Below are 18,953 nucleotides of genomic sequence, written 5' to 3'. Positions count from 1 at the left end.
TCCCATGAAAAAAGCTGCTGGTCAGTTTTGGATTCCCATAGAAAATCTTCAAGCTCCACTTTCAGACAGATTAATTATTTCTATTACTGAAGATGTTCCAACTGCTCCGGTTTATATGGGACAGCCACAATTTGCTGTTTCACTCCCCAGCTCACAACCACGCAACAGAAATTCATGATCCCCACCCGCTCCCTCCTTCCCCTCCCTCCACAGAGACTTCAGTCTCTCACTCTCCGCCCTCTCCAGCTTTGAGGGAGGAGACACACTGAGACATCATCCCTCTTAAGGGAGCCTCCCTCAGACGAGGTGGAGGAGTCAGTGTGGCCACCCACCAGAATATATAAACCTCTGGCCGCGAGGTCTCACCATCTGTCTCAGAGCGTGCAGATTTCCCTACAGAAAAGGGTCTGATTAATCTGAGAGAGCACTCGCGTCAAAACTGTTTATATTATGTATCCCTGCAGAAAGGGTCAGATGCATTTGAGAGAGCATTGGCGTTGCTTTTCGGAATAATTTCTTCAGTTTATATTATACATCCCTGCAGAAAGGGAGATCTTCCATTTGGGAGCCATATCCACCTTGCTTGTTCACAAGACCTTCAGTTTATTGTCATAATATCCATGCAGAAAGGAAGATAATATATTTGGGAGCATTATCCACCAGCTTGTTCATAACTCCTTTAGTTTAATTTTCACACATCCCTGCAATAGGGGAGGTATTTTATTTGGGAGCTTTATCCACATTGCTTGGGGAAACACTCTTCCATTTATTTTGAAGACCCTCAAAACACCAGTATGCCTAAGGAGAAAGCAAAGCAAAAACATTGTGAAACCACATTCAGTTCATCCTATTCTTCAGATGGCAGGGGCCATCTAGGAATGGGAGCACCTATGCTTTCTGTTCAACATGTGCCTGTGACTTCTTGGTATCTATCCCACAGCAGGATTCATGATGTAAAACTGCATATAGAGCCTGTGAAGCACAGGACAGATGCAGAGAATCAAGAGAGCTTCAAGCCCTCCGGAGCACTGACGAGCACTTGACCCAGCCCACACAACCCCGTGACAGTGAAGGCAGAACGACTTTTCCAGGGAACTACTTTCCCACTGCAACATAATTTGACATTTACTGTGAATGACACTTCCAGTAAAATGGTAGGCAGAATGTTCCCAGACAGTGAAATAGCTAAGAAATATGCATGCAGACATGCAAAATCTAGTCATTTTAGCCACTGCATTGGAAAAGAGAGTATTTGCCATCCAAAAGCAATTATTACCAAGTTCCTGTGAATTAAAGAAATACTTTCCCCTGAGTACACATGGCAGTTCTGACAAGGATGACAAGTTCTTTCAAGTACTTGTCACCTTTGAGGATTCAGAAGGCTTAGTTAGGACTCACTTTCTGGATATGCCCACAGCAAACCATGCAGAAGCTGAAAATATTAGAGCCGCCATTGAAAAATGTTTCTCTGATTCACGACTCAGCCGAGAGAACTGTGTTGCTTTTGCCTCAGACAACGCCTCTGTAATGACTGGGATGGACAATGGAGTCCTGAGGCTTCTACAGAAGAAACAAATGCATGGAAAGATTTGTGGTGTTGGCTGCCCCCAGGCTCAGACTGGCCCACAGGGCAACAGGGCATATTCCCGGTGTGCCCCACCCGTGGGGCGCCCCTGCGCCCTGCCACACACGGCAGCAGTGAATACTCCCATCCTCAATTCCCTGTTCTGCTCAAAACCTGGCGCCCTCCCCACACACATTCCCCTGCCCTCTCAGTGCCCCCAATCCGGCCCTGGCTGGCCTGCCATTTAGCACATCTGGCAGCAAAACATGGGGCAAAGGCTCTTTCATTTGACCCACGTGGATTTCTCATCGATATCTATTTTCATCTTGGGGAAAGTGCCAAAAGAAAAGAACTTCTCAGAGAAGACCTTTCATTTTCTGAAACAGTCAGAAAGGTCCTAAAACATGCTTCTACTTGATGGCTGAGACATTTCGCACACTGGAGAGGGTACTAAATATTTGGCATGGCCTCAAATGCTACTTTCTATCTCACTCCATCCAAACACCACAAAACAGGAAGAACCCAAGAAAGCAGATGAGCAAAGATATTCAAGAGTCCAGTCTGTCAACTGTCTGTTCTGTTTCTGCATGCCATTACAGCTCACGGTGAGGACTCCAATGCATTGCTTCAACGAGAGGAACCAATGATCCACAGGCTACATTTCCTGCCATGAGGAAACTATATGTAGACCTTTTAGGATCTTTCATCAAACCAGTGGACATACTTGAGCACAAAGATGATATATTGTCTCTTGATATCACCACAAAAGACTTTCAAAGGTCAGAACAAGACATGTTTATAAGTTTTGCTGCATCGCAGCTGATAAAAAAGCAGGATCTTGATGGACCACCTGAAACCACCAGGTTCCATGCTGAGGCTACGAGATTTGATGAGAACATGCTGCAGTATAGGAAGACAAAATTCTCATTTAATGGCCCACTACTGCAGGCAGCAGTTGTCCTTGATTCTATGGGGAGAGAAAATCTGAGCTCCTCACTGATAGAGACTCTACTGGAAGAATTCTGTAATCTATTGCCACAGAGCAGACAAAATGCTGATTATATGGAGTTCATTCAGTCCCAGTGTTTTATAGAGAAGAGATCTCTGCCATGGCTCCAGAGGAAGTCAGGATTGATCGGTTCTGGCATCATCTATGCAAAGTACAAGATCCAGCTACTGGACAACCACAGTTTCAAGGCCTCTCTCAATTTTCCAAGTATCTATTACTCATTCCACACAATAATGCTTTCTGTGAAGGCATTTTTAGCATGCTTATGAGGAATAAATACTGAAGTTTGGTACTCCTTGGGAAGGTCAGCAGAGGGACATGCTCCAGTCGGAGCATATGCAAAATATACACGTATGAGAAACAGTCTCTGTGCAGTGATGACATCTAAAATCAACATTTTCAAGAACTGTAGCTGTACTGGTTGTTCACCAAACACTGACCTAATCCCGGAAGCAAAATCTGCTATGTATAGAAATGTACAGGCAAGGAGAGAAGCTCTTCATTAAGTTCTGCTCAAGCCCCAATTAGTTGTCACTCATTAGTTGGATGCATTTTTTGGTTTGGGCTTGTAAGGCGACTATTGTTACAGTCCCATTCCTTAGATGTCTTGTTTGGTTGGACCTACATGGAGATTACCCCTTTAGAATCACAGAATCTCATGGTTTGAAAGGGAGCACAGAGACCATCAAGTCCACCCCCCTGGCTGGTGCAGGAATCTACACGCCTACAACAGCTGGTATTCTCAGATGGTCTCCCATCCAAGTAATAATCAGCTCTAACTCTCCTTCGCTCCTGAGATCAGATGGTTGCTTTGGCTTCTTTTGTTGCCATCGACTAGCTACACAGAATGCCTCTTGAGTTGTGGTGGTGGGAGTTTATTAAAAAAAATGTTATCCCTGTTTTTCATTCTGAAATGTTGGCAGGTATGATACTGTCGATTCCTTGCTTTCATCACAAAAGACTCAGAGTCAGGTGTTTTCACAGATGCAAGTTTCACTCAAGTGCTTTTAGATAAGGAAACATGGGGCTGAAAAACACCTCAGTGACCCATACCCATATGTGGGGCCTGGTTGTGTGGGTCTTTCTCATGAAATCAGCATATCCCCCCCCACACAAGATAACAATACCTGAGTGGGAAAGGCCCACCTGACTGGGCCCTGCCCATCTGGTTGAAGCCATTTAAGCTTCTCAAGGGTTCATCAGCTCACTACGTCATCGACTCCTTGGTGTGAAAGGGATCAGTCTTGCAACTTTAACATGGCTTGAAGAGAAAACGTTATCATATTGCAAGAATGAACACAACACTTGCTCTTACGCCCCATAAGTCGGCCTTCTGAGCATGTGGCAGCCTGCACTACAGCTGATTCATCCTCATCTGGGTGTGGGGGTAGATTTCCACCCCCAGCGGCATGAAGGTATGTCAACAAGCCAACCACAGCACTCCCAGCAACTTCTTGTTGTCACACTCTTCCCTGCCCTCTGGCACATGATATAACCACAAGTATGGCCACAAGTATTTTCCTTTGATTGCCCCTCACCAGTTATGGAATCTTGTTATTAATCAGGATATGATACAACGTAGAAAACTGTCCCCAAATGAACGGGCTTTCCAAATGAATGGTGGGGTGGTTTCTATCCCATGCCCATGTTAAGCCACTTGGAATGGGGTAGAACACCCTGTTTCTCTGGGAACTTAAGTATTGTTGTCCCTTGCAAACTTAATTGACCTTGAAAGATGATAGTGTCTTAAAAATAGTCTGAGGCACTGAGTAATTCTGTGCTCTTGAGTTCAGGAAGATGAAACAGGCTCATCCCACAATGGCAGACCATTGTCAAGTATATAAGACCAACAGTACATCTCTGCTCTTTCCCCATTTCTTCTAGTGGGATACAGCCCAGCAGTGAGGGAATGGATCTGAGTTTCAGGTGGAGAGAGCAAGAAGATGCAGAGGGGGGCTGTGTGGCATGGAGAGGTCTGCTCAACCTCATTCACCTGTCTCAATCACCGTTCTAAAACCAGTCTATCACAGGGCCAATGCATACATGCCAAGTTAACCCCTGCTATCTTGGCAAAGAGGCACCTTTTAACGTGGTGGTTCTCTTGATTGAGCAGGGGGAGAGTAACTGGCCCTCTCCACCCCCAGCACAGCATCCCTCCAGTGACTGTTGCTGGTGTCGTATCTTGTTTATTTTTAGATTGTGAGCCCTTTGGGGACAGGGATCCATCTTATTTATTTGTTATTTCTCTGTGTAAACTGCCCTGAGCCATTTTGGAAGGGCGGTATAGAAATACACCATACGTGAGCGCACAGGGACAGTGTGTGGAACAACCAGAGACAGGGTCAGTCCCTCTCACTGTGCCCTGTGCTTTACTCACCCAGAAAAGGGGAGGCTACATTGGGAGCTGTCAGAGAGACATGGGGTTCTTCTGACATGCTGTCAGGCCTGGCCAGAGTGAATGGTGCTGGTCAAGTGACAGAAGGGAGCCAGGTAGCAGCAGCAGGGGCAAGAAGATGCTGGTGTGGCAGCCAGGATGCACAATGGCAGTGAGGCAGGGCCTCTGACACCTGAGATAGCCCAGGATATGAAGAGCTGGGCTTGGGAAACAGCAAGACAAGGGTGGGCAAGGGGGTTCCCCAGGAAGGACAGGGATGGAGACAGGAAATAGAGGGGGAAGTGGGAGGCCTTGGAGGGGATGTGTGGGTGGGAAGGAGGCATTTAGGAATGCACAGCTCAGGGGTGAGGTGAAGAGTGCTGAGGTGGGTTCTGCATCTTCCAGTGGGAGGTCAGACCAAGAGGCATTTAGTCCAGCAGGAGGAGGCAGTGAGCAAAGCAACTCCCTCCCTTGAAAGGGAGAGAGAGCAGGAGACCATCATGAACCCTGAGGGATGAATCAAAATCTCCATCGTGAACCCTGTCGCCTATTAAGAGCATCCGGAGAGGCCCGGTTATGGATGGCGCAAACTTGTTTGGTGGCAACTTGGGACCGGGCCTTCTCTGTGGCTGCCCCAGGGCTTTGGAACACACTCCTTGCTGAAATAAGAGCTTCTCCTCCCCTGTTTGCTTTTAGGAGGACCCTGAAGACGTACCTGTTTTCCCAGGCTTTTAACAGAAATTTAAATTTTAAATTTTAATGTGTGTTTTTATCTACTGTGATTTTTATGTTTTTATGAATTTTAAATGTTTTTATATTATGTTTTAATTTGTACACCACCTAGAGATTTCTATACTAGGCAGTATAGAAATGCGATAGATAGATAGATAGACAGATAGACAGACAGACAGACAGACAGACAGACAGATAGATAGATAGATAGATAGATAGATAGATAGATAGATAGATAGATAGAATGCTGCCTGAACTCTTGGATAGCCACTGCCTGTCAGAGTAGACAACACTGCTGTAGATGGACCTACTGGAAAACATATCTTGGCCAGCTTGGCCTGGCTGGTGAGTTTCATGCCAGTTATGAAGAGCTGCAGGGACTGTGGGGAGTACATCTGGGGCCTTCTGACTTCTCTGCCACGACACCAGGGGCGTAACTACCATTAGGCAAGGGGAGGCAGTCATCTTGTGGCCCCACTGCCTCGAAGGGCCCCCCAGAGGCACATCACATGACCCCCCACCCACCCATGTTGCACCCCCTATGGATTATGTTGAGTCTCTTGGAGATCGGTAGGAGCAGAGAGTAAAAAAACTAAATTCAATGTGAACCAGATATTCACCGTATTCATAATAGGGATGTGAGTGTGAGTGCACTATATATATATATTGTGTGTATATTAGCGAGGGGCCCATTTTTAAATCTTGTCTCTGAGCCCCCTCCGACCTTGCTACGCCCCTGCACGACGCTGCTGAGATGTTTCGACCTGAGAACATCACAAGTAATTTAAGGTTTGATGACAAAGCCACACAGCAAGAGAGAAGACTGATTGCCAAGCAGGCACCATGAGAGGGATCTGGACCTTGTTTGTGCAGCAGCTGCAGCTACATTCCTGGGTCTGACCTAACACTTGATGGGCAGCTGCTAGGTTGCTGAAGATTTATCTCTTCTGGCAACACATGCCAAGCCACCCAAAGAAGTACAGGGTGAAAATATGGTGGTGCTGTGATGCAGAAACGTCCTACCCACTAACAGGCCATGTTGACCCTGGGAAGCAGGCTGGAGGGGGACTGCAACAAAGACAAGTAGGGCTGCAGCCGTGAAGCAACCCTTGAGGCCACTTCAGGTGAATAATTGCCCCTCGACCTGCACTCCAGAACTCTGTTGGAGTGCGTGTAGAGGGGTGGTTAGCATCCCTCTCATGCAGTTGAAGGATGTCTCAGCCAAGAGATGCTTTTATTTTGTCAAAACATTTTGCATTCTGAGAAGTTTTGGAGCTTTACAAACACTTTTGTAAATATTACTTATTCTCCAGTGACATCAAGGCCGATGCCTTCTTGCTGCAGCCCTGATGGGATAACATATGCAGGGCTGTGTTAATCTGAACCTGCCCTCAGAGGAATGTGTGTGGGGGGGGGGAGTCACTTGCCCCCCAGTGCACAGCTGGCAGAGAATCTCTTGAGCAAGGGGTTGACCTATGAGACACAGCAAGCCAGATATCCCACCAGGGACGCAACCACGTCGACAAAGGGGAGTGCTGTTGTTTGCATTTGGCTTGGATGGACAGCAGGTCATGGTCTTGTGTGTACCCAAGAAGTGTGTGCCCAGGGACAGCTGACAGGAAACCAAGCCAAAGATGTGAGGATGGTGGGTAGCTGGCCTGCCTGCAGAAGGCACTTGAGCAGCTCCCAGACCTCTCATGATTGCCTTTAGAGTGACCCTGCGGCTGAAATGCTGTCAAAGGATGGATCCTCATTAGTGTGGGGCTCTCTTCGCTGAGAACTCACATTCTCAGTGAGTCGTGCCATCACACAGGGCACCTGGGGGTCACCGCTGCTCTCCCCTGGAGTGAAATTTTAAATTACTATGGGCTGGAAAAGGGGGGGGTGACATCCAGTGTATCCAGTGGGATTACTTGGTAGTAGGAAGCCCTACTCATGTGTAAAAAGAAACATGGCTCCAGATGAGGGTTATTACCCATCCACAGTGTTCAAACGGATGATGATATAAAACTGGAGGTCTAAATACTATAGCCTCAAATCCGCTTCCGTCATCTACTTCAATGTTTAACATAGCCGTGGAATCCTTGGCTGCAACAATTAGACTGAGTTTCTTCTTCATTCTGGTTACATTTAAGGAAGAGAATATAAAGTGCTATTATATGATGATGGTCCCTTATTGACTGTCGAATGAAATGTCTTCAGTGCTTAACTTGTTGTGTGGTGTCATCTGTGAATTCTTGGCTTTATGGAGAAGGTTAGCAGTGCTGAGTCAAAACAGGGGGCCTCATTTTTCAGCCCCTGGAGCCTTTCACCTTGCTCTGGGACAAGGGGGCCTTGGGTTCCAGGGCACAGGGTAGGGCAGGCAGGGCATGTGCCCCGGGCGCCACTTGAAGGGGGGGGGCACCATTTTTTAAAATTAAAAAATTAAAAAAAATGGCCAGAGAAAACAAAATGGCCAGCACACATGCTCAAATGGCTTCTGCGAGACCCTGGGCCTCACAGAGGCCATTTGAGCATGTGTGGTGGCCATTTTATTTTTGGCGGCCATTTTTTTGAAAAATATATTTTTTTAAATGGCCATTGCACATGCTCAAATGGTCCCTGTGAGGCCCTAGGCCTTGCCAGGCCTTGCAGAGGCCAGGGCTGGGGGTAGTTTGGAAAAACCACCTCAAATGCTACGGGTGATAGCCAGACTTAAATCCAATTGCTTCCCCATATCTGCCACATGCTGTTTAATAATTTCTTTGGCAGCATCATGACCCAAAGCCAATAAATATTGCAGTGAGAAGCCATATCTGCCCAAATTGTCATAGAGGCTCTTGAACCAGAGTGAGTGAAACTCACCTTTCAGAAGCAAGGGGGCAAGGCCCTGGGGGCAGGCATTAAATGTACAAAGCCACGCCTGTGTCTCCACTCTGGTCAACCCTGTTGCTAAACGCAAGATAGCACTCAATATGCATCTGGGGACTTGGAAAATGGCTCAAAGAAATCCAGATGGCACCACTTCCAAGGGCTTAAAATTACAGGTGGGAGAAATCTGAACTCCAAACAACATTTGTGCCAGTATTTTAGCCTGAGACACCCTGACCGCCACAGGGATGTCATGTCCGCCATTCGTGTGAAAGAATTTGAGTACAGCAGATGCACTCCTCCGCATGCTTGCTGCCGCATATCCACATTGTGGGCCCCACAAACCTTTTTCATGGAAAACTAGACCCAGGTACTTATAGGTCTTTACTTGCTCAAACCTGCACCCTTTAATTTGCCATTTAGGTTCTTTTGGTCTCTTGGCAAATACCATGACCTTGCTGTTTTGGGTATTTATAACAAGCAACTCATCTTCACAGAGACCAGTGGCTCTGGTCCTTTCTTGGAGGGAGAGTCCAGAAGGTGGTGCTGGGGGACTACTGCTCGGCCCCATGGCCATTGGCCTGTGGGGTCCTGCAGGGTTCAGTTTTGTCCCCCATGCTGTTTAACATCTACATGAAACCGCTGGGAGAGGTCATCCGGGGACTTGGACTGAGTTGTCAGCAATATGCGGATGACACTCAGCTCTATCTCTCCTTGTCACGTGATCCTAGGGAGGCGGTGGATGTCCTAAATTGGGAGCTGGAGGCCGTGATGGGCTGGATGTGGGCTAATAAACTGAGACTGAATCCGGACAAGAAGGAGGTAATGTTAGTCAGTAAGAGAGCCAATCGGGATGAGGAGATTCCACCAGTTCTGGGTGGGGTTGCACTGCCCTTGAAGGAGCAAGTACGTAGCTTGAGGGTGTTGTTGGACTTGGCTCTGCTTTCGGAAGCTCGGGTGGAGGCAGTGGCCAGGGGTGCCTTGGCACGGCTTCGGCTAGTGCACCAGCTTGAGGAGGCAGATCTGGCTACAGTCACCCACACATAAGTCGCGTCACGGCTGGATTGCTGTAACATGCTCTATGTGGGGCTGCCCTTGAACAGAAACTGCAGCTAGTGTAAAATGAGGCAGCTGGGATCACATTATACCCATTTTGAAAGAGCTGCACTGGTTACTAGTTTGTTTCTGGGTCCAATTCGTGGTGCTGTTTTTGACCTTTAAAGCCCTTCATGGTTTGGGCCCTGGATACCTGAGGGACCATCTGCTCCCAAGGGTTGCTGCCCACTTGATGGGGTCATCTGAGGGGGCTCTGCTCCAGGTGCCAACAATGAGGGAGGCTCGACTGTTGTGCATGTGGGATAAGGCCTTCTCTGTTGCTTCCCCCAGACTCTGGAATGCTCTGGGCTATTCACTCCTTGGTCTCCATCACAGTTTTTAGAAAGTATTTGAAATCTTGGCTTTTTACCCAGGCTTTTCTTTGATTGTCTCTGCTGCTGCTTCTTTGTATTTTGTATGGTTATTTTATGATTGTATTTTAAATCTTTTTAGTCAGATCTATGTTTTTATATTTTAGCTTATATTTTAATTGTGTATTTTTATAGTCTCATTTTAATTTTTGTGTAAACCACTTTGGAATTTTTTTTAATGAAAGAGAATAAGAGAACGACCAGCAGCAAGGTGGATGGAGTTGATTACAACAGCAGTGATTGGACCATGGAGAGACCTTCAAGGCCAAACGGAAGACAGATCATCCTGGAGAGAATCTATCTATGTGGTCACGAAGAATCAACACCGCCTTGACAGCACTTAATCAATCAATCAATCAATCAATTTTTTATTTGCTTGATTAAGTGGCATCAAGTACTTTACTTGGTGGCCAAAAAAAAATTAAAAATGCAGTTTTCACTTTGGGCTCAAGCAAACATCACAAAAACATCAACTGTGTGAAACCAGGATTCTGGGCTAGATAAGCTTCCCTTGGCCTGATCCAGCAGGACTTTTTAAAATGTTCTTATGCCATGCCTTTTTGTTCTATTTGGCTTTTGGTTTTGGTTTTTTAATTGACTGTTTTTGAGGTACAGAATGAAGACATATGTATGGACTTTTAAAAGATATTTTTCAGAGTTTTTTGTGCAACCATCAGATGTTCATCATAAGAATGTCTGACAGTGCTCACATGTCTCCCATTCAGGCAGACCCTGCTTAGCAAAGAGGACAATTCATTCTTGCTGCCATAAGACCAGCCCTCCTATCAATGCAGAATACATTTTTTTAAAAATGGCGAGGCTGTTCTCCCACGCAGCCTAACCCAGGCTAGGGACACCCAGCCCGGGTTAGGCTGCGTGGGAGAACTGCCAGGACCGAGCCTGGTCCCGGCAGGCCAGCAGCGCCACCTCACCCTGTTGGGAAACCCTCCTCTTGAACTCGGTTAAGGGAGCGAGCGTTGCCCACTTACTGTACTTGACTGTGGGGCAGTGTCGGCTGATTCCAGCTGATGCTGCAATGCTGACAGGTGCCTGCCCATCACTGGGGTCTCCCCACAATGCACCGTGCACTTGCGTGGTGCATGGTGGGAGTTCTGGGGGCTGGGCTGACGCATCCTGACCCCCGCACCTCTGTGCTGCCGTGGGAAGCAACGGACTCTCTGGGCGCCTAGTCTGCAGCAGCCAGATCTTGTGTGGGGCAAGGTGGGCTGTGGCTGTCCTCCCCGCTGCCCACCCCGAAGCCCTCCCACTCACATGGTCACGAGGAAGGGCTCTGTGTGTAATAACAAGCCTCTGGGAGCTGCTGCCAAATGCGGAGGCTTTCATGGCCCAAAATGTCATACTTCTCATCAGGGCTTTAAAAAAAAATATCGACTTAGAAGGTGAATGTGGTGAATCCTGAGCAGAGGGGAACTCCTCCTTGCAATGTGAGATGTCACACTTGTGACCACTTACTGGCTTAATAGCATTACTATCGCATTATTATTTTTAAAATGTCACCTTATTACCTCCTGCTAAAGTCGCTGATAAAGATGGCTGGTGAGTAATTAACTGCGCAGATGAGAGAGCTTAATCAATCCACCCATATGTGTGTACAGCCTGTTTGGAGTCATCTCTCATTCTGCATGGAGAATACTATGGAAAAAGTGGGCTGACTGAGGCAGATGTGCTTTCAAGGTAGCCCCTCTAGGAGGACATTTCTCTTTCCAGGGTCACAAGATGCTCTGAAATAGCACTTGGAATCTGGACACTAGTGGCTGCATCTGCAGTTTAGGCTGCTTGGTAATCACCTCCTTTTTGACCAGAGGCTTGTGAAATATCCTTTTGAAAGCTGTGCTTTATAATCAACTTGCACAAAATGATGCATATGTAGTTGGACATCTTGCTTGTGGATTTGATCAGGGATTTTACTTGGACATGGGATTTCTGCATCATGATTTGGGGGCATTGTCTTTGCTGTATTTTGTAAAACTTGCATGAATTTGAAAATGGTAGTCCAAACCTCTGTTTTGGAGTTTGACCGGTTAGGGTTTACTGTCCAGATGGATGTATGAAGACATCCCAGAAGAGCACCAGCAGGCAGGACAAGGCCAGTTTGAAGACACAGCCTCACCATGCAGCTCTGCTTGGCTGCCCGGGCTGAAATGCCTTCCCCTGCCCATGGATGCAGAGGTGGTGGTTGTCACATCTTGTATATCTAAACAGGGGCATAACTACCATTAGGCAAGGGGAGGCAGTCGTCTTGGGGCCCCACTGCCTCAAGGGGCCCCCCAGAGGCATGTCACATGACTCCCCACCTGCCCATGTTGCACCCCCTATGAATTATGTTGAGTCTCTTGGAGATCGGCAGGAGCAGAGAGTAAAAAAACTAGATTCAATGTGAACGAGATATTCACCGTATTCATAATGGGCATGTGAGTGTGAGTGCACTATATATTGTGAAGTGTGTTTGTGTGTGTGTATCAGCGAGGGGCCCATTTTAAAATCTTGTCTCTGGGCCCCCTCCAACCTTGCTACGCCCCTGTGTCTAAAGGAGGGCCTTGTAGAGAAGCCAATCGCTAAAGGGTGCCTGTTGTTAGAGGCAGCTTTGGTGGCAGAACTACGAGGCTGTGCGTCTCTGGGAATGAACCCATTTTCAGATCCCAGTTTGTGTGGTTGTGCTTGGCATGAGATGTGCTTCGAGGATTACTGTATGAAATCAGAGCATGTGCCTAGGGTTGAATGTCCACAGAGGCACCACTCATTCCACTGTGCAACACTGGCCCCAATGCCAGTGTGTATAGAGCAGAGGTGCCCTCCATGAAGAACGTCTGCATCTCTTGCATGGAAATCACAACACTGGAAAGCAGTGCTGTGTCACTAAACAAAGAGGCTCTACGCATGATCAGTGTGCAGAGCCAGGAGGGGTTTGGCGGGGAGAGCAGGTCAAGCCCGCCCCCAGAAGTCCCAGGGTGCCCCACGCAACTGTGCAGTGCATTCTGGGGAGACCCCGGGCCGGGAGGCTTGTTTTAGCCTCCAGGTTGGGGGTCTCCTTGTGAGTCGCCATGACATGGAGCCACAATGCAGCAACTCACAATCATGGAAACTGAGTTAGCGGAGCACTAGGCTCACCTGCGAGGTGGGCTAGCTGCCATTGGTGGGTCTCACGATGGCTCGAAAGCAGGCTGGGCTCCCTTAGCCAGCTTTTGACCCGTTGTGAGAATAGCCTCAAAGCTTCATGAAAACCCTGGAGTTAAGAGGTGATGTGAATGAGGCTACAGCACACAACATTTCATGAGGACAAGGCAGCCACATTAATCTGTGAGCCATTGACTTGGTATGACTCCAATATTTCTGCTTCCTTGTCTCAAAATTCTGACTACTGGAAGGAAAAGGTGATCGGGCAGCACAGACAGCAGAGGACACCTGGCACTGCGCTCACAAGAGGCAACCTCAAGCTGTCATGGCTAAGGAAAAGGCTCAGGTGAGCATAAGAACATAAGAAGAGCCCAAGGCCTATCTAGTCCAGCATCTTTGTCTGAAGGAAGCAATAGTTAGACCTCTTCTTAAGAAGCCTACCCTTGATCCCTATGGCAATGAATAATTATGGGTCAGTCTCCAACCTCCCATGGTTGGGTAAGGTGATCGAGAGGGTGGTGGCTAACTAGCTCCAAGCAGTCTTGGAGGAAACCTATCATATAGACCCATTTCAAATTGGCTTTAAATCATGCTATGGAGTTGAGACAGCCTCAGTTGGCCTGATAGATGACCTTCACCAGGAAGTGACAGAGGGTGTGTGACTCTGCTGGTTCCTTGGGATCTCTTAGTGGCTTTAGATACCATTGGCCATGGCATCCTTCTGGGGTGATCCAGAGGGATTTGGGGATAGGAGGGATTTGGGGATAGGAGGCACTGTTTTACAGTGGTTCCACTCCTGTGTCTTGGGTAGATTTCAGATTTATTATTTATTTTTTGTATATTTGTTTACCATATTTATATATCGCCCAAAACGCAAGATGGTGGCGCTTAGTGATAGTTGCCTTTCAAAATGGGAGCTGTTATATGGAGTCCCTCAGGGCTCCATTCTGTCACCAATGCTTTTTAACATCTCCATGAAACCGCTGAGTGAGGTCATCAGGCGATTTGGTGCAAGGTGTTATCAGTATGCTGATGACACTCACTTTCATCTCTCCATGTCCTGTTATCAAGAAATGGCATGGCTCCCCTAAATGTAAACTGCCCTGAGCCATTTTGGAAGGGCGGTATATAAATAAAATAAAATAAAATAAAATAAAATAAAATAAAATAAAATAAAATAAATTACTACGGGTAGTAATTGGCTGAATCCTTTTTTCCTTCTTTTTAAAAAATTGGAACATTTTTACATTTATTCAATGTAATTCAATACAAATCAATATAGCATATTTATGATACAAACAAAACTATCTACATAGTGTTGGACCACTACTAGGAGTGGACTCCATCCTCTATTCCAAGCATATCAAAATAATCATGATTTCCAAACTTCATGAATAGGATCAGAGTTATTTCCATTACGATCTATATAAGAAATATAATTTTTCCAAATGTGACAAAATTGTGATTCTTTTCTCTGAGTTTTCATTATCTTTACTTTATCTGAATTTTTTTCCTAAAATTGCCAATGACCATACCTTGTTATGCCATCTCTCCACATTTAAATTACCCAACGGTTTCTATTGCTGTGCTATAATTGCTTTAGCAGCCAGGATTAAAAAGATAACTAACTGGCTGAATGAGGGATAATAAATTGAAGCTGAATCCAAGCAAGAGGGAAGAACTCATTGTGGGAAGTCATAATTTGGAGGATGGGATAGCATCTCTCTTACTGGATGGGGTTGCAACAATCCCTCAGAAAGAATGGTTATGCAGTTTTGGATCCTGGTCTCAGCGTGGTGTTTCAGGTTGAAGCTATGGCCAAGAGCAACGTTCACAAGATTTGGCTGATATGACAGCTCCACCCATTCCGTGAAGAGAATGGACTCCAAACATTGGTGCACCAGCTGGTAACCTCCAGGCCGGACTCTCCTGCCACCTACTCCACCTAGGGCTGCCTTTGTGTGTGGTACGGAAATGCCTGCTAGTCCGAAATGTGGCAGCCAAATTGGTTTCCAGCATAACCCAGAGAGACCAAATGATGATGATGATGATGATGATATCGATTTCTATACCACCCTTCCAAAAATGGCTCAGGGTGGTTTGCATAGAGAAATAATAAATAAATAAGGTGGCTCCCCATCCCCAAAGGGTTCACAATCTAAAAAGAAACCTAAGATGGACACCAGCAGCTGTCACTGGAGGTTCTGTGCTGGGGGTGGAGAGGGCCAGTTACTCTCCCCCTGCTCAATAAAGAGAATCACCACGTTAACAGGTGCCTCTTTGCCCAGTTAGCAGGGGTTAACCATGTCTGTTTTTAAACAGTTGCACTGGCTGCTGGTTTCTAAGGGAAATATAAAGTGCTGGTTATTACCTTCAAAGCCCTGAACAGCTTAGGCCGGGCTTCCCCAAGAGAGCGCCTTTCTCTTCAAGATCCCCACCACGCATTCAGGTCATCAGGCGAAGTCCACCTCCAGGTGCCACCACAACTAGATTGTGGGACATGCTTTCCGTGGGCTTCAAGAGAGCAGTAAGGACCCGTATTTTCAGCCTGGCTTTTAATAATACTTTACTGGTTTTAAATGAGTTACATTTCACTATTTTAACTGCTTTTATGTAAAAATTTAAATGGTTTGAATTTTTTATGTAAACCACCCTGAGCCACTTTAGGGTGGGCAGCATATTTCTTTTTTATTGTTTTGTTGTGAACCATCTAGAGACTTATTTATTTATTTATTACACTTTTATACCACCCCACACTCATATCTCTGGGCGGTTCACAATGATAAAATATTTTAAAACACATATAAAAACACATAAAAACAATTAAAACTAACAATCTAAAAATTAATCACAGAATTAAAAACCTATACATTATTAAGAAGCTGAAAACGCCTGAGTAAAAAGATGGGTTTTAAAATATTTTTTTTTAATTGTGAGAGATGGGGAAGATCATATCTCAATAGCGAGTGCATTCCACAATCTCGGGGCAACGACCGAGAAGGCCTGTCTCTGTGTAGCCACCAGACACTGGCGGCAACTGGAGACGGACCTCCAGAGACTACCGCAAATGTGAAATCAATAAACAAATAAATGATAAAATAAAGGGAGTGAATTCATTCTGTATTCTCAGAGTTGATGCCTGTACCTCAGTAGGTGTACATTTGTAATTTGCATTACTTAATGGAAATTTACCGTTTCATAATCAGCAAGCGCATTCTAGGGTAAGTGGCTACCATTCCGAATTCACTGGATATTCAAGGTAACAGCATAGATCATAATGAGTATGGTTGATATGCATTGCACTGCCACAGAAAGCAACTGTGTTTCCACCCAGAGGACCTTGGTTTGTTTGTTGGTTGGTTGGTTTATTACATTTATAAACTGCCCCATCCAAAGGCTCTGGGAGGTGCAGCAGAAGTTCAAAAAGACATAAAACAAACACCATTTTAAAAACACAGCTTAAAACAATATAAAAACAATTCATAACCATTTAAAACCAATTAAAATGCCCCCAAACAATTTAAAAACCTTGGAAGGCCAGACCTGGATCCAAGAGCACTCCCAACTTGTGTACCTGTTCCAGCTGGTGGAGTGTAACCCCATCCAGCACAGGAAGATCTAATTCATCCCTCAAATTCAGATCCCCCACAATGAGCACCTCAGTCTTGCTTGTATTCAGCTTCAATTTGTTATCCCTCATCCAGCCCATTACTGCCCATAAGCAGGCATGAAGGGAGTGAATGCCATTTCCTGATTATGGTGATAAGGAGAAATAGATGTGGGTGTCATCAGCATACTGATAACACCCTGCACCAAATCTCTTGATGACCTCATCTAGTGGTTTCATGTAGAGGTTAAAAAGCACCAGTGACAGAATGGGGCCCTGAGGGACTCCATATAACAGCTCTCTTTCAAAGAGCAACCATCACCAAGCTCCACCATTTGGAATCTGCCTAAGAGATAGGAGTAGAACCACTACAAAGCATTGCCTCCTATCCCCAATTCCCCCAGGCAATCCAGAAGGATACCATGGTTGATGGTATCGGACGCCCTTGAGAGATCCAAAAGAACCAACAGAGTCGTACTCCCACTGTCGATTCCCTGGTAAAGGTCATCCATGAGACCGACCAAGGCAAACTCAACGCCATAGCCTGCGCTAAAGCCAGTTTGAAATGGGTCTAGATAATCAGTTTCCTCCAAAACTGTGTGGAGCTGGTTAGCTCTCTCAGTCATCTTGCCCAACCATGGGAGATTGGAGACTGGCCTATAACTATCCATCACTGAGGGATCTAGGGAAGGCTTCTTAAGACGTGGTCTAATCATTGCCTCCTTCAAATAAGGAGGCATCCTACCCTCCCTCAGCGAGGAGTTAATGATATTAACTAGACCATCTCCAACAATCTCCCTGCTAGATAGAAGCAGCCAAGTCGGGCAAGGCTCCAGAGAACAAGTGGTAGGCCGCACTGCCCCAAGGAGCGTGTCCACGTCCTCAGGTATCACAGATTGAAACTGATCTAATCTAATACTGCAAGAGGGATTGCTGGACAACCTTAATAGATTCTGCAAAAACTGTGGAGTCCAAGTTGTCCCGAATACAGGAGATTTTGTCTGCAAAGAGCCCATTAAAAGCATCACATTGCAGCAGAACAAAGTCTCCAGGGACTGGTTTGAAATGGAAGGAGCCTAAACAAAACTCCCCACAACCCGGGACATCTCTGCTAAACACGAACCTGCAGAAGCAATGCGCACAGACCAGAATTGTTTTTTTGCCGCACGCACCGCCTCCGCATAAACCAGGCTTCCTCAAACTGCGGCCCTCCAGATGTTGCTGAACTACAACTCCCAGCATCCCGAGCCACAATTTATTGTGGCTGGGTATGCTGGGGGTTGTAGTTCAGCAACATCTGGAGGGCCGCAGTTTGGGGAAGCCTGGCATAAACCTTCAAATGGGCTCTATGCTGTGTCCTGTCACATTCAAGCCGAGTTCTCCTCCACTCGCGCTCCAGTCGCCTATCTTGCTGCTTCAGACCCCGAAACTCCTCTGTGTACCAAGGGGGCACTTTTAAAGCAGAGCAGAAGGGACGCTTAGGAGCGATCATGTCTACTGCCCTGGTGAGTTCCCTATTCCAGCTTCCCCGCAGGGCATCGACAGAATCGCTGGCAGGACCAACATCAAAACCCCCCAAGGCTTTTAGGAATCCTACTAGATCCAACAACTGTCTCGGGTGGACCATCTTAATAGGTCCTCCACCCCTGCAGGGCTGGGTTGTGGCTGTGAAACCAACCTTAACCAGGTAGTGGTCTGTCCATGACAATGGGGAAACCACAAGATCGCCTACCCATGGAACACTCCCCTGCTCCGAAAAAAGACCAAATCGAATTTAGACGGTGGTGTTGGTTCTCTGTACTTAATTCAGCAAGGAAATGAGGCCAGCTCAGCCACCACTTCCCGTTCCGAGCCATTTGTACTAAATGCAGAGAGCACAAGGGGGGCACAACATGTCAGCAGCATCCCACAAGGGCCCCCGTGTACCACAAATGGGCGACGGTATCTGAGCAGTGAGGCAGAAGCAGCCAGGAGAACAGGGGATTTCAGCCTGAGCATCGGTGTGTGTGTGTGTGTGTGTGTGTGTGTGTGCTCGTACTCACCAAGGGCGCCTCCAGCAGCTCCCCCACTGCCACGAGGGCACTGCTGTACGCCTCCTCCCTGCTAGGCAGACTCTTCTGGCTCTGTGGCCTCCCATGCTGTGATCCTGAGCTGCTGCTGAATTGGATGGCTCTGTTTGTTCACTGGTCACAATTCCGCCAAAGTTAAGCATTCCT

The sequence above is a fragment of the Hemicordylus capensis genome, chromosome 1 (assembly GCF_027244095.1).
Source record: "Hemicordylus capensis ecotype Gifberg chromosome 1, rHemCap1.1.pri, whole genome shotgun sequence".
Taxonomy (NCBI): domain Eukaryota; kingdom Metazoa; phylum Chordata; class Lepidosauria; order Squamata; family Cordylidae; genus Hemicordylus; species Hemicordylus capensis.
Note: the sequence above shows the minus strand (reverse complement) of the source record.